We start from the raw sequence: 6,473 nt of genomic DNA, 5'->3' as shown, positions 1-6,473 counted from the left end.
TGACTTTCTCTATCATGTTTTATTAGTTGCATTAAAATAATAATTTAAATACATCAATCTACCTTCTATGTGACAAACACCTAGAGAGGAACTATATATACATCACCACAAATGTTTATAAAATACTCCGCGGTGGGTATCACTGTCCCATTTTACAGACCGAGAAATGGAGAACCAGGGTCTAGGGAACTATGAGGGCAGCCAGATGCACACAGGCAGAACAGATGCCTTAGCCACTGTGAAACCACCTTATGAAGCAGGGTCGCAACTTTTTTAATGAGACCATTTGTTTCCCAGGCATAAAGTCATCATGTAGAGAGACTCAGTGGAAACCTGACAGATCTTTCTGCTTGGTTAAAAGCCCTGCCCATCCACAGAGCTCCCGCTTGAGTCTAAAATCCCTTTGCTGTCACATAGTCCGTCTGTAGCAAAACCGAAATCCAGAGATCAAGATGGTGCAATGCGTCACTTTATATGGCTTCCTATCTGTAGTCTGGTAGCTCCCACCACACGACTGGGTGCGACTAGCCATAGAAGGTGCTTGTGGCCTACCCAGGGGGTTGGGAAGTTTGTTAATACCGACGCTAAGGTGCGTGTGAGAGTGGGACATGCCAATGGCTATATAGAATCCTACCAAGGGGATTGATCCGTTTTGCTCATCTTCTAGGCTTACAATGAGCTACTCAGGAGTTGGACAGGTGGGCCTCACTATCACCAAAAAGAGATAGAACAGGAACATGTCCTTTGGACTCGGGGTCCCTGCACCGGGAAACTTCTGGACCCCGGAACAGAGAGTGTTGTAGCACCAGAGATGGCGGGAGACAGTGAGAAACAGCAGCAGCAGGATCAGAAGACCAGCACACGGTGGCTCATGGAGCAAGTTGGTCACAATAGGTTTTCCAACCCAGAGAGCAAGAGAGCCAAGTGCCTTCGGCCTGGAGGCTTCCTAGAGGAGCCGGGTCCCTCCAGGCTCGTCGTCATGGTGCTGAAGAAGGTTTAATACTCACAGCAGCAGTACCGAGACCAACCCCAGTAGCCCAAGGTTCTGAGGGAGATAGCCTGCCTGGGAAGGAACTGTCTTGACTGAAGAACTGTACCCTGAGTCACTCCTGATCCTGTCACTTCCCTAAGAAAGGTTATACTTATAAGTGTCATCTGTGAATTTTTTGCAGCAATTGTCATGAATTATTGAACCCAACAGAAATGAGCGTGCTCCAGGAGGGACTGATGGTATCAGAATTGGTAAACTGGTTGAAGCGAGGAGGTATGCCTCACCTCCACCGCATAGCAGTCAGGGTGGGGCTGTTGGGGCTAATTCTTGCCCTCCCTCCTTGTGAAGGTAGATGAGGATGTCTGGTGCAGCCACCGTGCCGTTTTTACCGATGGCAAAAGCTTCTTAAGAGAAAAACTCTTCTAAAATCCCTGCAAGCTCTTGAGATTTTCTTGGTGACACATGGCAAATGTGACAGGTTTCCTGGGCGTCTGCTAGTATTTGGCACCATCCCATTCCACAGTCAATTTCAGAATTGTCATTTCTGGCCCACTGCGACTTTAAATAGCAGCTTCGAACAGCCAGGCCAGCTTCTGCACCTCTCGCCTTCCAGTAAGAGCAGATAAGAGCTAACAGGCATTGAGAATAAATGTGATGTAAATGCTTGTATACATTTGGCTTGTTTAAATTGCTTTGAGGACATTGAGAACGAAGACACATAATTCAAAATTAAGTCTTCCAAAATAACGGTGTTATCTCCAAGAGCACCCGTAATATCAGCGCCTCCTCTCTACAAGATGCTGGGGTAAAAATGCACCTGTCACATCAGCGCCAGGGCCAAACTATGAGAGAATTTTTTAACTAAAAGAAAAAACCAGAATTTCAAAACACTAACAGTTACGGAGTACTTTCTGCTTGCCTGTTTAGGAGTAAACGAATCTCACTTTCTCCACTCAACAGCTATTATTACTATTTGTTCTTGTTACGTCATCCTCCAACTCACAATCACCCACGCACAATGAAAACCTAACTCTGAGACCTGGTCAGCTTCACAGCCACACCTCAGTCACCACTGACACGCAGGTGTTGGCAGCAGACAAGGTACCAAAAATCACCACATCGAGGCCATCCTGACTCAGTGACCCTATAAAACAGATGAGAACTGCCCCAGAAATGCAAATGAATGCCTCCTTTCCCCACATGGTCACTGCATCACCAGGGCTCCTGTCTACATGAAGTGCATAGGCCAAGAATCAAATTCAAGTCTCTTGTATGGAAGCCAAGAATTCTGCCCTTGAGCTACCAATGTCCCCACATAATAGCTATTTCCCACTGCCATCCAAGAGATTCCCACTCAGAGTGCTACTCAATAGCATTTCCAAGAAGATACATCTGTGCAGGAGTGGACTACCTCATCTTTCTTCCCCAGATCCCTGCTGAGTTTGAACCTCCAACCTGTGGCTACCAGTACTGGTGAAGAAACTGAGCCTTAGAGAAATTAGTTAACTGATTTAAGATCACCCAGCTATACAAAACAGCTCTGGAGCTGTCTGGGCCACCAAAAGAATCCTTCTGACCACAGCTTGCGAACCAATAAGCCAGACCTGAAGAGTCACCATCAGACACTTGTAGGCAGCCTGGCATCGGGGAAAAGAATTTGTTGGTTTATTAGCGTATAGAAGACAAGGAGACAGGAAGCACTAAACTGAAAGTACAAGACAAGCAGGCAAAGCTGAGTCAGTCCTAGTCATAATCCCAATGTGCCCAACAAGAACACCTTGTAATGACACAGAGCTCTTCCCAGTGAGGCTCAGAGATCTTCATGGGCAAGTTCACAGTCATCCTCCAGCAGCGATAGAATGGAATAGACTGCACAATCACCTTCCTTTTATCGATGCGGAAGTCCGTGTGTTTGTGCAAGGTCACCCAGGGTCATAGAGGCCAAGAGGAGATGACAGCCTTTGTGCCACTGGTCCAAACTCAACACTTTGGGAAGATCCGCGAGTAAAACATTCATTTAGTCAGCCTTACTGTGCACCCTGCAAACCTAGTCAAAATGATCATACCACCTCTCTTAAATTACTTAGTGCTGCCGGGCGTGGTGGCGCGCGCTCTGTAGTCCCAGCTACTCGGGAGGCTGAGGCTGGAGGATCGCTTGAGTCCAGGAGTTCTGGGCTGCAGTGCGCTATGCCGATCGGGTGTCCGCACTAAGTTCGGCATCAATATGGTGACCTCCCGGGAGCGGGGGGCCACCAGGTTGCCTAAGGAGGGGTGAACCGGCCCAGGTCGGAAATTACTTAGTGCTATTGTAACAAAAAATACCACAGTGGGAGATTTTAAGGTACATGATTTATTATCTCATAGTTTCGGAGGTTAGAAGTCCATATGAGTAATATGTCAGCTCTAGGAGAAGAGACCTCCCTGTCAGCAGCCCCAGGAAGTCCTTGTATTCCTTGGTATTCCTGGGCATCTCTATTTCTGCATCCCCTCCCCCACCACTGATGTGTCTGCATATGTGTTCTGCTCTTTTCCTCAGACTCATCTCAGAACTCCCAGACGTAACTAGGTTAGGACTCACCCTACCCTGGTAGGACCTCATCAACACAACGAAAGAACAGTCTTCTTTTCTAACACGATCATACTTACAGGTATAGGAGTTGGGATGTGAACGCATATCTCTGAGGTTATACAAGTCATGTGAGGCAATACCCAATAAGAAACATATGAATCAGAAGGACTCTATAACCTTCATCCCCACAGGTAGCTGCTTCTGTGGAGAGGAGATCTTTCATTAAACATCATTGAAAGACAATCATTCAACAAGTTAGGCCACTTGAAGCCACTGAGGTGAGGACCGTGTTGCAGCTGAATATCTTGTTCACTGGTCCACCAGGGCTGGAAAACTACACTATGCAAAGAACTTGCATCAATATCAGGACTGAAATGCATTAATTGGGCGATTTAACCAAAGAGGGGCAATTCTATGATGGCTATGATGAAGAGTACCTTGTCCCCTTTTGGAGGAAAATAGAGCAGTTGTCGAGTTAGAAAAAATTGAAAGAAGGTGAAATTATTATTGATTTCTTCCCTGAACCGTGGTTTCATATAGTTTTGTGCTGAGAAGCGTTAACGGTGTATTGTACCAAAGACTTGAAGCAAGGGGTTATAATGAGAGTAAACTACAAGACAGTTTTCAATGTGAACATTTTAAGTGCTTTGTAAAGAAGCCATGCATCCTACAAGGAAGAAATAGTACCTCAGCTCTCTAGCAATAAACCAGGCAATCTAGAGAATAATAGAAACCAGATACTAAAATGGATTAACAGTGGATGAAAGATCGTAGCTCTTGACTTCCAAGACTAGTCACATGACCATCATTCTTATTGATCTCTCTTTCCTCGCCTCATATAAATTGTCCATGTACTAGTAATGTTTTCATATGAAAATGGGTTGTGGCACTAGCATTTGGAAGTATCCAAGGTTTATGCCTGAGATCTTTTTCCTCCATGGAAAAGTAAAGCAATTTGCAATAAAATGAATATAACATTATTTAAGATTGAGAGGGAAGATTGTCATTGTATAATGCTTCAACTGTTAAAGACTAAATACATCTGAAAAAGCAGATGAATATTTGATCAATTTATTACAAAATAAGATTAAGTTGATCTTTTCAAATAAAATGCATTGATTTTTTTATTAAAAAGAAAGAGAAAAAGAGAACCACTACTAGCCAGAGAAAACTTTACCAGTCAAGTTGATGCTTCACTGCAAGAACATCAAATTCCTGAGTCAGGAAGATCTCCAATGCATATCTTAGGTGGAAACTAAACCCGGACTTTCTGGTCTGACTGTAAGGAGCGGCAACTGAAGAGGCAGAACTTTCAGGGAAGGCTGTTGAAAAGAAAAGGGCAGAGACTCTGAAGAGAAGGAAGCTCTAAGCAGATGTTCTGCGTACACTCTGAGTAATCCTCAAGTTGAACCATAAGGATGGTAAGTATTATTCAGCACAAACCCTGCGCAATCTCGGTGGTTACAAATGTGATTATGTCTTTGGCAAGGGCCATGTTTGCATATTAGTGCAGCTATTTCAGCACTTAAAAACAGGCTGATGCAGGATTCAGACTGTGTATCCTAATTCACCATACTATGCAGTATAAAGGGTGAGTCTTTCCCCAATTACCAGAATTACAAAGAAGTCTACTAAATCTATATGTAAGACTTCCTCATTAAAATTACTTCTGAAGGCACAAGACTTAGCATTCAAGACTTCCTCAGCTGCCATTTGGACCAGCCATGAAGTGATTCTCAATGCCCTAATTCGGTGACTTTTTCTCCTCCCTGAGGCAGTCTGTACGATTGTGAAAATTTGGGAGGTTAATACCTAGTTTGGGGAATTTTACAGTCTCAAGATGCGAATTTCGTAAAACATTATGCAATTGTGTTTTGCTTAGTGCTGCTAGATTTGAGCAACACAGTAGGAGCGTTTATGTTAATAAGAAGGGTTTTGCTGTCCTGCCCTTTCCAACTTTCCAGTGATTAGAATCTAAAGAGGAATCGCAAGGGGGTAACGGGACCTGAATTAGGAGAAATCAGGAAAGTGCCCTCAAGACAATTCTACTACCTTGGCAAAGAGGAGAATGAAATAAAGAAGGACAGGACCCTGGTGTGAGTATAAAGAAAAAGACCAGAACCCAAGAAAAACTCACGAGCAGCCTCCCCACCTTAGTCCACAGTCGGAAACGAGAGTTGGCCATCACTGCACCCCTGAGGCAAGGGCCCAGGCTCCCAGGCTCTCTCAATTATACCTATAGATATATAGATCATTAATATGACATTAGACAGTCAAGTCTGTCAGAATATTAATAGAATCATACACCACGATAAAGTAAGATTAATTCCAGAAATGAATGCAATTATGGCTCAATCCTAGTAAATGTATAATTCATCACATTAATAGGTCAAAGGAGAAAAACCATGTGATTGCCTCAATAGATGCTTTTAAAAAAGCAATTTATAAAATTTTTACTCTTCTTGGAAGTAGAGGGTATTCCTGAATATGATATGGGATATCTATAATAAAGTTAATTACCAACCTAGTATTTAAAAATAAAACATGATGGGTATGTTTATTCACATAAAGATTGAGGCAAGAATCCCTGCCCCTACAGGTAACATTTTAGCATAATGTTGGTAGTTCTAGGCAATTAAATAATATCGCTAGAGGGCAAAAAAAAGAAGCAGGAATGTTAGGGAAAATGAATAAATAAAAATATTTATCTGAAAAACAATCCAAGCTAATCAGATGAAAATATTAAAACCAGAGGATTCAATAGCACGACAGTTTACAGCATAAATACATCTGGGAAATGTGAAATTTTCTATTTGCCAGTTGTAACCATTTCCCCAGACATCAGAAACATATTGCTAAGAGTCTACCATGCCTCAGGCTGGAGCCCAGCGGTGTGGGGAAAGCCTAAAGAGG

General features: G+C 43.2%; 1 pseudogene; it reads left to right on the top strand.

The window, feature by feature from the left end:
* Positions 1 to 811: 811 nt before the first annotated feature.
* Positions 812 to 4,324, top strand: LOC142458486 (adenylate kinase isoenzyme 6 pseudogene; annotated as a pseudogene).
* The last annotated feature ends 2,149 nt before the right edge of the window (positions 4,325 to 6,473 follow it).

This window comes from Tenrec ecaudatus, chromosome 10 (assembly GCF_050624435.1).
Source record: "Tenrec ecaudatus isolate mTenEca1 chromosome 10, mTenEca1.hap1, whole genome shotgun sequence".
In the NCBI taxonomy this organism is placed as follows: domain Eukaryota; kingdom Metazoa; phylum Chordata; class Mammalia; order Afrosoricida; family Tenrecidae; genus Tenrec; species Tenrec ecaudatus.
Note: the sequence above shows the minus strand (reverse complement) of the source record. Positions and strands in the feature narration are given on the sequence as shown.